Source organism: Sciurus vulgaris, assembly GCF_902686455.1.
Source record: "Sciurus vulgaris genome assembly, chromosome: 16".
NCBI classification, from domain to species: Eukaryota; Metazoa; Chordata; class Mammalia; order Rodentia; family Sciuridae; genus Sciurus; species Sciurus vulgaris.
The window spans coordinates 37,413,554-37,428,371 of NC_136477.1; the positions used below are offsets into that span (position 1 = coordinate 37,413,554).

Below are 14,818 nucleotides of genomic sequence, written 5' to 3' on the forward strand. Positions count from 1 at the left end.
TCTGCTTTATTGGGGGTGGTTCTTTTTTCAGTATTTATTCATTTATTTTTAAAGAATTATATGGTTTTTACTATTAACTTACCACTTTGGAGGAAGACTATCTGCTAATGAGAAGATTCCAAATTTTATTATCATATGGAAAGGCCATTTCATATGCTGTTGAGATTTGCTGATTCACTAATATTTTTTTAAAATATATATTTACTAGTATCCCAGATAGAAGAACTTCTAACTTGGTTTCAAGCCATTTGTCAATGTTCACCAAAGATACAATCTACAGAGGAAATAAATACTACGCTAAATTTCTTAGTCTTATGGATTATTCAAATCTAAATGTGAATTAAGATACATATTTATTTAACATAAAATCCTTGAGGGTAAAGCTTCTCGGGCTTTACTTTGGCCTTTTAAAAAATTATTTCCAATCTTTTCATCAAACTCCACAGAATCTTATCACTTGTTTTCTCTTGTTATTAAAAATAGTCTAGGTCAGATGCTCTGGATCTTGATTATATTTTCTTTTAAATATCAAACTCAAAATGAAAATTCATACCCTGTGTATTATATAAACCTATTTATTTGATATGTTCAGGATGAATTTTTTTTTTTTCATTTTTTATATCCTTTATCTCAGAGGATGCTGCTTAATAGTAATTGATGTTCTAAATGTCAACAAACTTATTTACATGATTGAAAATAAACACATGATCCAAGAATTGTGCCAACAGAAGTGTTATGTAGGTCATTTGACACTATACCACACATGAGAGGAAGAGGAGTTGTGGACCACAAGAATCAGATGAGGTCAGACAAGGCTACTGCTAGCTCCCCTGCCTTCCCTGGAAGATTTAGCAATTGGAAACCAGCATGTTGCCCATCTTCAAATTAATTCTTCCTTCTTTGGGACTTCAAACAGAGACCATTCTTACGTTTTTGTCACCATAGATTTCAAGATTTCATTAAAAAAAAAAAAAAAAAAAAAAAAAAAAAACTGTTATAATCCAACCAAACCAGTGTCCCCACCTTCAGGTTCACCTTTGGGGTAATCTGATTTCTAGTGGTTCTCTCTGAAGACCACAGGAGGTGTGAAATGTTTTCCTACTTACCTAAGAACAAGATTCATTTCTCATGACTGGAAAGTGAGGGCTTCCCTTGAGAAATTGGGGGCTCTGGAATTCGATCAGTCAACCTGGCACAGATGGCAGGTTGAGGCAGAGGTAGGAAGGAAGGGGAGGAAGAGAAATCCCTGGCACATGCTCACTCATCACGGGCATTTCCATCAGACCACGGCTCCTCATGAGCCAAACCTCGCCTCCTCTGAGGACACTGTTACCTCATTGTCACCTCTTACTCCACACCAGTCACTGCCAAGGGCTGCTGTCCTGGTGTGTCACAGCATCAGGGTTGGAAATCCTATTACAGGTGACACAAAAGCCACCAGGTTTCCACAGTCTGCCTATAATCCTTGCTGCCCAGATGCAATTCTGAAAAACAGACTTTTCCCCCTCCCGGTCCTGTTCCCTCCAACTGACTTTTTCTTGGTTTGTCTCCAAGGGAAGGGCAGCAGACAGGACTGTGGCTTCAGAGAAAAGACATAGGGTGTTCCTAGAAACCAGAATTCCATCTCACAAGAACACTTAGAGGTCTACGGAATTCCTAAATAGCTGGAAAAAGTTCCCTCTGTGCAAGGGCTCCATAAGGGAGGAAGTGACAAAGAAATATTTCTCCTCTGAGTTTTGGGTATATTTGTTAGGAATATATTGTTTTACTTCAGAATTATATCAGCATACAAGTTTAACGCAAGTGTCAGGAATCCAGGAGAAGCCACACCAATTCATTTCATTGCATCAAAAGGATTTGTCCCTCTGATATACTACATTCTCTCGTATTTTCATAAATACCTGGTAATGAGGCAGGACAGAGCTGCTCAGTCCTGAGAGAAGGACTTTGCCAAAATGCTTGGGAATCCATTTAGCATTATTTAAAATCATTAAAGGGTTGCATAATTAGTTGCTTTTTGTTGATTTGAAGGCTCATCAATATTTTGATGCAATTCTTTGCAAAAGAGGCACATTTGTGGTGGCTTCTCCATTACATGGTACTGACTTTTTCCCATTACACTGACTAAAAAACATTTGTGAAAAATGAGCAAAACAGTCTTTAAAAACATAGACAAGACTTCTTTCCTAATTAATTTTTAAAAGCTGCAAAACAGGAGGAGTGAGCATAATCTATTTACACATAAACATAGTTTGTCTAAGAGTCAAAAGACAGTGTCTAGCATTAGTAATGCTACTGATGCACTGAGTGGCCTGCAGCTCAGCACAGAAGCTCCTCCTTGAGCCTGGATTGGGAGGGATGATGTCTGAGATCCCCTTTAGCTCTAACATTCTGTGATTCAATCTCCAGAAAGGCACTCATTTGCAGAATACAGTTGCTACCTAAAACTGCCTCTGGTTTTTGACCACAAAACAAATCTCTGTTCACATTTAAATCCTTCTCTCTATTTCTCCTTTCATTTAAAAAGGAATGTCTGCTTAAGGTTCAAAAGAGAATCTCAACACCAGTAGCCAATTACCAAATTCAGTTTTCATCCTACCAACATGTACCCTAAGAGACTCTGAGGTGGGTGATAGGCAAGGTCAGTCTCCCTGTAACTCTAACCACAGGGGCTCACAGGTAAGGAATGGCACTTGTAGTATATTCTGAGGTTTGGAAAAAAAGGGAAGGGGCCTTATGCTTTCTTGTGGTCAGAGTCTTGAGTACCAAATAGGACTGGGAGCATGGGACACAACCAGGGTTCTCTTCACACATCATTTGCTGGCTAGATGACAGTGAATAAATAATATAATTTCTCTATGGCCAGGTTTTCCTCCCTATACAATGGTAAAAAATAACTTTAACTTTCATAGTTTCTGTACCAGTTAAAACTAACACAAGGACATACCATATCTAGGATAGTGCTTGGCACATAGTACAAACTCAATAAATTCAAAGTAGTGCTTATTCTTATTATTATTAGTCTCCCCAGAATAGCTTGACACCCTGAAAAAAAAACAAAAAAAGCACCTCAAACCTCAGTGTGGATTTGGAGCCTTCTCTTGAGTAACCAAAAGCTACAATCTAATCTGTTTTTCTGCAAAGGAAGGAGCCAGAACACAAATCCAGGTTATAAGCGTCCAGAAAGAAACAGGCCTTAGGGTGGCAGAAACAAAGTTATGTGGAATAAGGGGTTTAAGTCTGGGATCCTACCTCAGGTATCCAGGTAAATCAGAAGAAGCCAGCGTTATCACCAGCCAGGCTTGGCCTGTGAGGGTGTGGTCTTTGTGCCCAGGAACTGCACCAGGAGCCCGCGTGGAGGGAATCCCTGTTCCCGCTCCTTGGGGCTCTGGTGGAGCTTGCCACAGAAAGGCAGGGAGCTAGTTGCTCCAGGTGTGCCCTGGAACGCCAATGACCCACACCGACACCGGGATTCCTCCCTGGAGCCCTGATGAGTCGAAGTCTCCTCTGGAAGGATCTAACCGAAGGGCCCAGAAAAGGAATGACCAAATTCTGCTTTCTCTCAGCTGCTAAAAGGGAAAAAAGCCGCGTCTATAGGGCAAGGTAGAAAAGGCTGTGCTCCTAAAGGACTGCAGGTGAGAGGTCTGGATAGGGAGGACCTGAAAGTTGCATGCGGTCGCAGACCTACACAGCCTCCAAATGCTTCCCTTATAGAATCAGTAGAAACCAGGGACCCAGCTGTCAGTCAAAAGCACTGCTTGGAGAGGGGCGTGCACCTCTTTAGGGAGAGAAGGGTTAAGTGAGGTGCTTCCCAGTCTTTGCATCCCAGTGTGTTCCCCACCCGGAAAAGAGGGACTTGGGGGGCTAAAGAAGAAAATGCTGCCCCTTTGCAACAGACTAGATCCCCTCCCGTAAATAGTCTTGCACACCAGATTGTTGAAGTGCAAAGAAGGAAAGAGTCTTGCCTTTCTGCATCCGCCAAAGCATCTAAAACAACCACAGGGATCTACCTGGGGGCTGCAATTTGCGTAGACCCACCTCTGCCCGGCCCGGAGTCTGGCAATTGGGTCTCCCCTCATCCGATGAGCACACCCCTCGCTCTGCGTTTCCCCACACGCCCTCCAGCTCTGCGCTCCGGATCTTCCCAGGCGCAGCACAGGGCTCCCCGACTCCCTTGCTCCGCCCAGGTGCGATTTGTGAAGCAGCGGGGGAGAAAGTGGCTCTCACTGCAGCCTCCGCCCCTGCGCTGTCCTCCAACCGGTTCAGACCCCTCCCTACTTACTAGGCGTTGGGGACTCCCACCCCCTACCCGGTACACGCAGCTCCAACTAAGGGCCAGGAGTCCCCTTCTCACCCTGGAACTGTGGAGATATTGTGGCCGCCCATGTGCTGGCAGGGAAGGTGGGCGTGGGTCTACCAACCCGGCTGCGGAGATGAAGGGGTGTAAAAGCAAGCGGGTGCTGGAGAAGGGAGGGGACTGTGGTCCTCTTAGAGCCAGGAAAGGCATCCCTGGTTCATGATCTGACCATTCAGTCACCGCCCAAGATGCCAACGCATTCACATTACAGCGGGGAGGTTTGTTTGTTCCTGGGGAGGGAGATCGCTCCACCCCAGGAACCCAGCAGTCTGCCTCCCCAAATCCCCCCAGGGTCCTGGAATTCCAGGTTCCATTCCACCTCTGCGCATCCCCCCCACTCCCAGGTATCCAGCCCCTCCCCCATCTTTATTTACACACCAGGGCCAGCAGCACCCTCCGGACTTAAATCTCTTTTTCCCCTCCTCCAATACCACTCAGGGATAGCCCCTTGCCTGCATTATCAGAGCCATTTCATCCCCCTCACCCTTGGGCAGATCCTACTCCCCCCACCACCCCCGGCTTCCTCCTGCACCCCCACCAGCAATTTTTTCCTCCCAGAATCACTTACTTCACCCACCCAGATCTGCACTAGCTGTTCCCACGGCGCACAACCGAAAGCCACTCCAAGGATTTTATTGCCGAGTTGGGGGTGGCGTGCGAAAGGGAGGACTGACCCCCACTATGAATAGAGATTCCAGTGGTGGTTACAGCCTTCCCCCACGTCCCACCTATTTCTCCTTCTGCTGCTCATCCAGCTTCACTGGGCAAAATGAGCACTGCTGGGTCCCAAACCCTTGCTCTGGAGCGGGAGCTGCAGGGACTGAAAAGTCGACTAGCAAGAGCATACAGAGAGAAATGGGCACATGCTTATGGCAAGGGGAGCTGGGGGAAGGGCGCGTGCGAGAACTAAACGTGCTACTTGCTCTGCGCCCGGTGAGCCCCGCACAGCAGTACGGGGGTCACAAAAGTTTGCAGACTATGTGCAAGGCAGTCGGCTGCACACGAGTAAGGAGGGTCGGCTCCTCATGGCCAGGCGGGTTTTCTCCAAGGGTCTGTGTCAAAGAGTCCAGGGGATTTGGACAGACATGGCTCAGGACTGGGGTGATAGTTCTCCTCTACTTGTTCTGGGAGGGACGGCCTAAGCACCCGTGCAGAGAGACAATCCCGCGCTCTGCGAAAAGCAACAGGCGGCTGCACCTTACCTTGCGCCAGTCCGGGCTTGGGATGGCTGCTCCATCCTCGTGGCGCAGGGAGGAGGCGTTTGGTGCGTTTGGTGCGTTTGCCTAGGGGTGTTCGAGCTGCCAGAACTGCAGCGGCAGCCACCTCCAACTGGCTGCAAGCTGGGCTGCCCACCCCTGACCCGGCTGGCCGGCCGGGCTCGGCTCTTCAGCGACCGCGGCGGCGGAGTGGATGCGCGGTGGCTGGGGCGCGGGACGCAGGCAGTGCGTGGCGCGGCTGGCGTCTTTAGGCGCCGCCACCAAGCGAGGGTGCGGCCCCGGGCGGCCGTTTGGGGCACGACTTGGCTGTCGCTGCTGCTGCGGCCGCTGCAGACCCTGCGCCGGGCTCGGAGCCTTGCAGGAGGAGGAGACAAAGACGCGAGGGAAGTAAAAGCCACTCGCCCAAATGCAGTCGGCTCAGTCACTAGAAGGGGAATCGCCTCCAGACCCAGGTTGGGGATGAGGGAGGAGGGGCGAGGCTGCTAGGGACTAGAAAAGCAGCAGGGAATGAACATGACAGAGTTATGCTATTACCTCGCTGGCAGCGCTCTCTCTGCTAGTTGAGGGGTCCCGAAAGGAGAGAGAGGGTGGGGCTTGAGTGTTTGCTGCGGGAGTTGAACGGGAGGTAGGAACATTAGCTCCCTGGGATGCACTCGCGTCTGTCCTCACCTTGCATATCTCCATTTGCAGGATGCTATGGCCCCATTCTTTTCCCCGTTTTTCTAACTCCTGAGACCAAAGCTGAATTAAGCTGGTAGAAGCAAAAGGAGGCGATGGGTCGATTGTCCTCAACAGGAAAAAGCTAATGTTCAAAATCAGTTCCACAAATTATTTCCTACTGAGTGCAAAGTACTGTGTATGCTAAGCTATGGGGGCGGGAGAGTAAGGTAGTACCGCCCCCGCAACCCAGACCACCACGACCACCACTGCCCAGGAGGCCCCATTGTCAGATCCCAGGATGAATTTTCCCTGCAGTTAATGAAGTCCAAAGTTTAGAAGTAAGGTGGCCCTTAATCCCCACCCCCAACCAATCCAGCTTCCCAAAGCAGGAGGTGTTAGGTTTCAATTTTTCCTTCCTCTTCCAGGGATAGCTCTGAATGTGCAGCAAAAATGGAATGTACAGGTTCCTTAAAAATTGTGTGTGTGTGTGTGTGTGTGTGTTAAGAATAAGGGAAATTACTGGTTTTAGTGATGTTCTTATTTTATGATTTTAATTATATATCAGATCTGTGCCAGACCCAATGTAGGACAGAGAATTCTGCCTCCCCAGACTCAACAAATACCACCTTCTTTCTAAAGCCCTTTCCACCCCCTTCTACCCGCAACCCAGGCAGAATTAATCTTTCTCGTCTTATTTTTGCTGTCACAGAATTATATTTGTTGATGGCTTACAGAACTTACATATTTATAGATTTGTATCTCTTCACTCACATCTGAGTTTCTCCTTCTTTTTGGTTCTCACTGCAACATCCAACAGTGTTCTGTATCTAATGACTACTCAAGGAATGCTTCTCCAGCTGAAGGTCATTTTCTCCTTTAAAAACAGCTAAAATCCAGTGTCTCTAGAATTAAAGGGATGCACATGATGAGACTTTTAAGAGTGTCTAAAGGAGAGGCCATATCTAAATACATTCACAGCCCCTTTGTTATTTCATGCATTTTTGGTTTCAGTTAATTTTCCTCCCTTGACCATCTCACTTCTGATTGCTGGCTTCCCAAAGGCAAAAGAAAACCACACTGTTGAGCAACTGCAGAGAGCAAGAGTTACACACTCAACTGCCAGCACCCGGAGCAAACCCATTCCAGGTGGAGAATGACCAAAAAATCTTTATCATTTTGTGACCTGTGTCAAGTATGTTGAAAGTCTGCCAAAGCTTCCTCATTTCCAATGAACCTCTCTTATTCTGGATGCATTTTAGAACAGGCTAAGCAATGTTTCAATGCTAAGAAGTGAAGAGATGTACTTGGTAGTTTAGGTATATTTTAAATCATTTCTTTGTTTTCTGTCCCAACTCCATTACAGAATGGACACCCAGATGCATTATGAAAAAGCTCCATAATATAGGATAGGATATTAAACTATTCTTAAGATATCTTCTATTTCTACAATCTTAAAATACTGTGATTTGAAAGGTAACGGTGTGCAGTTTTATTTTTTCTTTTTGCATTTTTTTAAAAATGAGATTTTTAGGACTCAGATGCAAGCATTTGGATAGCAGGTATCCAATTTGATATAATTGTTCTGAAAGGAAATTTGGTATTATTATTGAAAGGATAAAATTTTTTGCATCTTATTGCCCCAGGGACTATACTTCTAAAAATTCCTCCTCAGGAAATATTTGAGGATATACAACAAGATTTATCTGCAGAGATATTTGTTGCTGTGCCCTTTATACAAGTGGAAGATTGAAACAAAACCAAACTCAAATGTCTAACAGGGAAGAATGGTGAAATAGTTTATTAATCTATTCAAAAAATGTTAATAGGAAATTAAGCTGTTGTTTTAGGTAAATAAGTGAATATTGTCAAGGATGATGGATATAATTTTAGTTGAAAAACTTCTGATGCACAAGTTGAATTAGAATAAGAAAAATTATAATCTGGAGTTAACAGATATGGTTTAAAACCAGGCATTTCTATTTACTGGCTACCTGATCTTTGACTTGAACCTGAGCTACATAAATGGATTGATGGTATTTACCTCCTAGCATTGTATTGTAAATGAAATGGTATTTATAAAGCACATAGTATAGTCCATAGTATATAATCAAATCTCAACATGGTTTTCATTGACAATCATTAAATGTACATAAGTAAGCTTAAATTACAATATATTTTCTGGTAAAAATATATAAAGAGGCTTAGCTCTACATTAAATACATTTTACTTTGAACAGTGATCATCCTTTTTGGTACTGAGATTTAAAAAAAAAATTTATAGTAAACATAAAGTAAAAGTCATATAGTAAAACCCAGTGGAATTTGTTCTTAATTCAGTTATCTTTTAATTAAATTTAAAAAATTCTAACTATTAATATAGATTGGTGACTTTCTGCTTTTTAAGTTGATTTCATCAACAAGTCATCAACATGGCTAGCTGACTGTTGGTGTCACCCATGCTATAAAAAGGATAAATGACAGGGCATGGAGTTTGTCACCTCTGATATAAACTTAGATTTGTTTTGTAGCAACCAGGAGTCAAGCCCAGCTCAGCAAAATATGGTGTTTAAATATGAAGAGCTGATTGGTTCTTACTTCTGCCTTGTCTTGAGAGCCAATTAAAAGAAATGAAAAAGAAGAAAGGAGGCATCAGAAGCTGCATTTTTAGCTTTGGATTAGTGAACAAGAGAAGGAAGCCTGCATTGAAGAGTTATGAGTCAGTGACCTTCACTTCTACAGTAGTGGCCCCTCTGGGTCAGAGGTGGATCTTTTGTATAAGTTGTCTGTGTATATTAGAACCATTACAGAAATATACAGGAAATATGACTTATTAATGTTTTGTTTAATTTTCTTTAGGAATAAAAGTGTATTGTTTTAAAATCGATGTGTTCTAGAAATTTTTGCATCAAAGAACATCCCTTAATTATTGAATTATAGTCTCCCTTTGAAACACTCTTCAGAAATGGAAATGTATTGTTCTCACTACCCAGGAACTGAATTTCTAAAATCTGAATGGTTGGGGTGCCTGAGGTCCTGCTATCTAATAAGTGATAGGGATCAAGGCATGAAGATGCTATTATCATCAATGTGAAAGGTGGTCCAGTTAATAGAAAACCACTCTAAAGCTTCTTTACTTAAAATAACAACAATCATTTATTCAGCTTGAATCTGGAGTTTGGACAAGGCTCACAAAGGAAGTCTTACCTCTGCCCTACTCAGTGTCCTCTGGGAGCCCTTGACTCAGAACTGAAGCACACACTTCCCAAATAGCTCACTCACTACCCTGGCAGGCTGTACTGATGGTTGTTCATAAGCTCAATAGGAGCTAAGGGCCAAGGACCTTAGTTTCTCTCCATGTGTATCTTTCAGGTTCTCATAATCTTCCTCATCTCACGGTGGCTGGGTTCACAAAGATAGCCCTAGTAGCAATCAGACTTACCCTGGATAATGAACAACAGAAAATGGTTTAGCAGTGTCAGTTATACCAGTTCTTCCAGTCATTATACGATATTATAAATTTTAATCCAGAACTTACCCAGGCAAAGTGAACTACACGATCATTTAAATGATTTAGGAAAATTGATCATTTTTTTCTTTCATTTGTGGAGATAATTTCATTAAGGATTGAAGAACAAGTTAATTCAAGAAATAGTCACTATTTTTTATATATTTTTGAAATTTTAGTGATGAATCCACATAGTGAAGACTGAATTCCTTATCATGGTCTTTAAAGACCTTTAAATTTAGCCCTCTTACCAGTCCTGTATCAAAACTTCCTATAGCTTTTCATCAGACAGCTATGTCCCTTTAACTCTCAGCCCAGAGCCATGCATGGAGTATGTGCTTGATACATACTTACTGAAAAGATGAATAATTCAATACCCCTTGCCTTTCCAACCCAATCGTTCCATCTCCAAAATGGCAATATTACTCGTGAGCCACTCCACAGGGGAGCTAATTAATTCTCTGAAACTGGAAAATATTTTGAAGTTCCACAGTACTTTAGAAGCACTCAAGAACATTAATATGTGCAATAAAGACATTATTATTACTTCCCTGACACATAAATGGTGAGTAATCCCTTTTTAATGTGTTTGTTTTGAATACACTTGACAAATTTGCAGAGAGCAATGTGTTGTGGGCTCATTTCTACTAATGGACACCTCATGCGGACTGAATAAGACATGGTCTCTTCTAGTTCTATTGTTTGCTACTTTCTTCAGCTTTTCGAACTGCTACCTATACATGCTTCCTACCAGAACAGTGACCATGACATGAGGATCAGCCTCCTGGGGGTTCTGTGTCATAATAGGTAATGTGGATTCCTATGGGATTCTAGTGGTGCGGCAGCCATATACTTACTGCCACGTAGCTACAAACCTCATGGTCTAACAGATAACCCTCTTCCAAAGCTGGAAGTCTCTGAATCTCTTCCCTAGGAACTCTGCGCAAGAAAACTCGGAGGATTGGGTTAACCTCGTTGGTGGCTAAAGCTGCGAGATATAAATCACAGGAGCCACGAGCTTGTGCATTGTCTGCCATGTGAAGAAAACCACACTGCAGTGTGAGTGATAAAACTGCCACATGGGGATGACGTTAATGACAGTGATTCCGTGTCAGGTCTGCATCACTGGTAGAGGTCCAGCCAGGTCTCTGGTTTTCTACAGCTTTTTATTCATAAATTCATCTTTCTGCTTAAAGTAGTTCAAATTTGGTTTCTGTCACTTGGGACCCAAAGATTTCCTTCCAACTAATGCAGCATCGAAGAAAGATTTGAAAAATGCCTCCCAGAAAATGTTTGATTAAAGTTTGGAGAGAGAGCACATGAGGATGCTTTGATAAGAGGCTTATATCTTTTGAAGTTAAAAGCCCAGTAAACAACATATACTGAATCTTACTTTTCAGACAATAAAAGTAGGACCTTAACTGTAAAAACAGGATCCCAGTGTTTGTGATTTCCTGGAATGTATGCTTCATAAGAGCAGAAGTATGGATCCTTTATCACTATGCTCTGTTAACTAGAATAGAATTCTGCACTGAGTCGGAGGTCAATACATATTTATTTATTAAGTTAATGTATTTGTGTGTTGTACCTCTTCCTTCCTCCAGTAGAAATATGAAAAGTAATTATTTTTTGAAGTTACACTGTAAACAAGCCACTGTGCTAAAGTGTCATCAAAATCTCATTTAATTTCTTGGCAGACCCGGATGTGTGTGTGCAGGGAGCAACTAAGGATTTAGAAGAGTCGTGGCCATAGATTAAACAGTTTGTTTAAGGGCACACAGGTTCAATATGTTGCAGTCAGGATTTGAACTCAGGATCATCTATCTCCAAAATGTGTATTCTCTCTACCATAACACAGTCACATGATAATGTGTTTTTCTATATGGTAGAATCTCTTCTGGGTAGTCAGTTGAAAAGGGGTAGAGTTGTATTTCATATGTGAGTCTATCTCTGAATATCAGGGGTTTAATGAACACAGAATCAGTTCCCCTTTATGGATGAAAGCAGAAGTCGATAGTGCCCTCAGTATCTCTTTGAGAGATCTTGTTATCAAGATGTAAGTTAACTCTTCTTTCCTTTGCCATTTCTTCATGAGTCTGCATAATACCCTAGTCCTTTGACATCACTGGCCCTCCACAAAAGCCCCCTGGTATCTCCATTCTCAACCTCATAGCTTGCAAGCACCAGCCAGATGCCTGATCCATTGAGGATGAACCCAGAAATGCTGGGTAAAGGAATTGATTGATAAACATCTCCACCCACCTCTGTTGGTAGGACTCTGAGGCATGTTCTACACTGTCTCCTAGAGGCTTTTTGTATAACTGAGCCCCAATGATCCACACAACTAACTTACTCAAAAGTGAACCTTGTATTGACTTCCTTCCCTTTCATGTCCCATGTGCCCTAAAACCTCCATTACAGCTTTCCAAATAAGCTAGCTGAACCCCTACCCTAGCCCAAAGATGTGCTTCTGGAATAACCTAAGCTAAGGTATTTCTCCAGCCCATTCACTGATTCTTAAAGGAAAGGGTCAGATTATCCAGATGAGTCTAAAAGAAGAAATTGAGCCTTGACCATTGTAGTCCTCTCTTTTGCAGATAGCAGGTTTATAGAACATACAAGAAGTTCAGACTGCCCTCTGTCCTGTGCCGAGCTTATTCTCCTGGGAAGGTCTGAGTGACTGAATGAACCAGTGAATTTAATTCAGGAATGATGTATTGGGACATCTCCAGGTCCTTAGTGACCTAAAATTGTGCTTCCCAGTAAGCTTTATATATATTATATTGGACATTTTGATCTACATCTATATTAGAGTCACATGATTCATAATGGCCCAAGAGTGGAAATAACCCAAATATCCACCTACTGACAAATAGTCAAAATATGTATATTCATAGAATATTTTTTTTTGGCAATAAAAAGTATTGAAATTAAGTCAATATTTCAAAACATCTATTAGAGAGGATTTTTAATGTTCCCAACCCAAATAAATTACATGTGTCTGAGATGAGAGATACACTGGTTACCCTGCTCTGATCATTACCTATTGTACACATGTATTGAAATGTCATACTTCACCCAAGAAATATGTGCAATTATTATGCATCACTTAAAAATAGAGATATATTTTTAAAAGGTGAATGGAGTACTGACATATGCTACAGTGTGAATGAACTTTGAAAACAATCTTGTTGGTAAAATAGTTCCCAAAGATTACAAATGATACTATTCTATTCATATGGAATTGCCAGAACAGGAGAATCTACAGAGAAATTAGATTATGGTTTAGTGGTTGTCTGGGTTGGTGGGGGACTTGTCAAAGTGTGTGGGCTTTCTTTCTCTCTCTGTCTCTCTCTCTCTCTTTTTTTTTTTTTTTTTTTTTTTTTTTTTGTGTGTGTGTGTGGTGCTGGGGATTAAACCCGGGGCCTTGTACATGCAAGGCAAATACTCTACCAACTGAGCTATATCCCCAGCCCTGGGCCTTCTTTTTGAGGTGATGGAAAATGTTCTAAAATCACCGCAATTGGTTGCTGCCCATAACTGTGAATATGCTAAATACTGTTGAAATGTATATTTTAAATAGGTGAATTATATAGGATGTGAGTTATAAGCCTGTTAAAGTTATACCCACATGATAATGAAAAATATTGATGTTAAAGGAAGCTGAGTGAAAGATACATGCAAACTCTATATTATTCTTTCAACTCTTTCCTCATCCTTCTCTCTTGAGAACTAATTAAAGTAAGGACCCAGGTGTATAGGACATCCCATTTCTTCCTAAGATTTCCATTATCCTCCATGTCTGTCTTCCTGCTACTTTTCAGATGTGAGATTTGGCCTGACATGGTGTTGTCAGAATTTCAGGAGTGGAATTTAATATTTCTACTACTAAATAAAATGAGCCAACTCAGTTTGCAACAGCAGAGGTTTGCAAGAAAATAGAAAAAGCAGGTGCTATCAACAACTGATGCCAAAGTGGCCCTCTGCAGCTACTAATTATTCTTATTTCTTTTACAATCCGTCCTAGCTATTTTCATTGTATTTGCATATTATGAAAATAGTACCAACCACCAGCCCCACATGTAAGCCACAAGTTGCTGAGGTGGCTTTCCATTCCTCCTCCTGTGGCACTCATGGAAATCAGCACAATATTTCTGTTACTTGGTCTGGAGTCAACTCTGTATCTAATTAGGGGGTTGGTTTTCCTCTTTTGTATTAAGAATTCTCCACTCACTGGGGTTGTTTTAGGGATTTGACAAGGAAGTTTTTCTGACCTTTCCCCATTTCTTTGTAAGAATCAAATAGTGTGAGGCAAATGCCCTTGCAGGAGTAGAGCCCAGGGTTTCAGTCCTTTCTGTAAACTTAAGGGACAAAAGAAGCCACAGATGAGCCATCTACTCCTCTCTGGCTCCAGTGTTTTTTCTATAAATGAAAGGATTGGCTAAAATCATCTCTGAAGTTCCTCATCAGTCTTGACATTCTCCAAAATGCAAGCATTTTCCTGAAGCTTACAGACAAGCAGTTGCCAAACACCAGCAGAGTGCTGATATATTGTTAGCTAATATTATCTCTCATCTGTTTGCAGCTTCTTGCTGGGAAATCATCACTGGGAGCAGTTCAGCCTTCTGATGTCTGCTCTGTGGAGAGCTGTGGAGAATGCAGGAAAAGGGAGCCATATAGAGGGTGGACTCCTCCAACCTGGGCATGGATGGTGTCAGCGTACGAGGATGCTGACACCAAGTCAGAGAAACCAACTGCAAGCTGGTCTCAGCGCCTGGAAGATGAGTATTACATAAGTGCAATTTTACTTTCTGCGTTAATCTTTGCTGAGGTAATTGCCTTCATTCTATTTTCAGTGTGTCGTTGGCAATGCTGCATGGCCTACTGACAGTTGTTCAATAAAAATAGAGATCGTACCCAAGAGAAAAAGCACAATACTCACATGTGTCCGGTGTTCTGCTTTCATCAGGCACTGTACTCAGTTCCTCAAGAGTGAAGAGGAGAGGCACCTGTGCAGAGTTTTATCAGGATCAAGATGGTGGTATGTTAACAGGTTGCTGAGTGTGTCTGGTGTACACTC

At 42.5% G+C, this 14,818-nt stretch overlaps 1 protein-coding gene across 9 annotated transcripts in view; it reads right to left on the bottom strand.

Annotated features, from left to right (window-relative positions):
- Positions 1 to 14,818, bottom strand: part of LRRC3B (leucine rich repeat containing 3B) — a 125,650-nt gene that overhangs the window by 82,625 nt on the left and 28,207 nt on the right. For 3 of the 9 annotated variants that reach the window (XR_013759785.1, XM_079114299.1, XM_079114301.1), the window contains exon 1: positions 5,560 to 6,687. The gene's annotated coding sequence lies outside the window, so the exon portion shown is untranslated. Of the gene's footprint in view, positions 1 to 4,010; positions 4,635 to 4,925; positions 5,516 to 5,559; positions 6,688 to 7,005; positions 7,137 to 9,512; positions 9,674 to 14,680; positions 14,748 to 14,818 lie in introns of those variants that run through there. The other 6 variants (XM_079114303.1, XM_079114304.1, XM_079114302.1 and 3 more) reach the window with 5 other exon arrangements.